The sequence below is a fragment of the Zalophus californianus genome, chromosome X (genome assembly GCF_009762305.2).
Source record: "Zalophus californianus isolate mZalCal1 chromosome X, mZalCal1.pri.v2, whole genome shotgun sequence".
In the NCBI taxonomy this organism is placed as follows: domain Eukaryota; kingdom Metazoa; phylum Chordata; class Mammalia; order Carnivora; family Otariidae; genus Zalophus; species Zalophus californianus.
This window is the reverse complement of record NC_045612.1, coordinates 10,106,036-10,107,915: the sequence shown is the minus strand read 5'-3', so window position 1 is coordinate 10,107,915 and position 1,880 is coordinate 10,106,036. Positions and strand designations below refer to the sequence as shown.

The window sequence follows — 1,880 nt, the reverse complement described above, 5'->3', positions numbered from 1 at the left end:
TACACTTCCTCTCAGCCTCTATAATACTCCTATATAAAGCAAATGATTCCCTTGTCTCCTGCCTTTATAAAACTCCAGTCCTTTCTTTTTCTTTGTTTCTCATTAATGAATATTCTACCTATTGTAATAGCCAGAATGAAGGCATCTCCTTAACTGCCATGTGTATTTTCTTTTTTTTTTAAGTGTGTGATTCCATTTATGTGAAATGTCCACAACAACCAAATCCACAGAGACAGAAAGAGAGGTTATGGTTGCCAGGGACTTGGGGAGGGGGCTGGAAAGTGACTATAATGGGGACAGAGCTTCTTTTTGGTGTGATGGAATGTTCTGGAATTAGATGGTGGTGATGGTTGCACAAGGAATGCACTTAATAGCACTGAGTTGTAAACCTTAAAATAGTTAAAATGGTTAAGGTTTATGTTACGTGCATTTTGCCACAATAGAAAAAAAAAAGAAATTTAACCACAAGAAGACTCAGAGAATGGTTGTCACTTACAGCTGTTGAACTTGGGGCTGTTCATCAGGTTTGGTGCCATGCTCATGAAGCCTGGGTTGTTCAGCAGGCTGGTGCTGTCAAAGCCGCCGACACCTCCCATGGGACTCGCTCTAAGCTTCAGCTCTGCCATCTTGAAGTTCAACTTGTGGGGTCCGTTGTGGGGATCCAGCTCCAAAGCCTACCTGTCCTAGGGGCTTGGCTGTGCTCTTTTGAACTGGAGAGCGCTAGGCCCGTCCCCCGCAGGCTTTGCTGTAGAACGGGTCTATGCAGTAGGCCCACTCACTGTCCTGCCCCGCCCCCGCGTAGCTCCTGGGTTTGCTGGAGGCCATGGCTCTGTTACAGAAACAGATGGCATTGGCTCGGTTCAGCTCAAAGGCTTTCCCGTAGAAGTGCACGGCAGCCTCAACGTTTTCTAAGTTTCCTTCGGTTTGGGGGCACTGTGTCTCAGCCTAGCATTCCTCTGAAGGCGGAGTTTGTTCCGGGGCACTTCACGTCCTGCAGCATCTCCTTGCGGGTGGCGGTAGCTTCAAATATCTCCGGAAGAGTCCGAGGGAGTGCGAGGCCCCTGCCATACACCGTCAGCCCCGAGGGAGTCTCCAGGCACTGGATTGCAACTTCCAAACTCTCCTGGGCATCAGTGGGAGTCCCCCAGGTCCCACAGCTGGCTGTGCAGGAACCTGACGTAGAGAGGTATAGGTCAAGCGCTTCCCGTTACCCACTTTGACACAGGAAGAGACCATGCCTAAGAGTTTTCGACATCTCTCAGGGCCCTGAAGCTGACCCACCCACGCGGCTGCGCCTGCGCACTGCGGTGCTGCCCCCTGCCCCCCCCCCCGCCCGCGCCCTGCCTTCCCAGCGCGCCCCCATGCCTGCATAGAAGGAGCCTTGCATTCTGTCTTTGACAGGTGGTAGGCCTGTGAGGAGGTGAGGGAGGTAGAGTTGAGCAGTGGAAGATGCCAACCTGCAATGTGGTTGTAAGTGGGGCCTCGGGTGATTCTATGAGGGCTCCAGAGTCGGGGTGGCCCTTTCAGAATTGTCCTGAATTCAGGCAAGGCTGTCCAGTTTTTGTATCCCTAATTAGCCAGTTACTCAGCCCCCAGGAGCGGGTATAACCCAGGGCAACTTCCAATGGGAAGAAGCAACTGCGAGCTTCCAGCAGCCTAACTCCAAGTATCTGAAGATGGTGCCTGCACAGGGGATCTGAGTCAAAGTATCCACTGCATTGATGGGAAACTAGCCATTGATTCTCCACGTCTCTGTAGACTCCCAGACACCAAGGAGAATGCCTCCCTCCTCAACTTAAAAATCAAAAGCCGCTATGAATATCAGTAAATGAAAAGGATGCAAACAAATCTGGGATGGAGCTAAGATACAAATGATAGTA

At 51.0% G+C, this 1,880-nt stretch overlaps 1 pseudogene; it reads right to left on the bottom strand.

Moving 5' to 3' along the window:
- Nucleotides 1-488: 488 nt before the first annotated feature.
- On the bottom strand, nucleotides 489-1,363 carry LOC113930531 (annotated as a pseudogene).
- Between the last annotated feature and the right edge of the window lie 517 nt (nucleotides 1,364-1,880).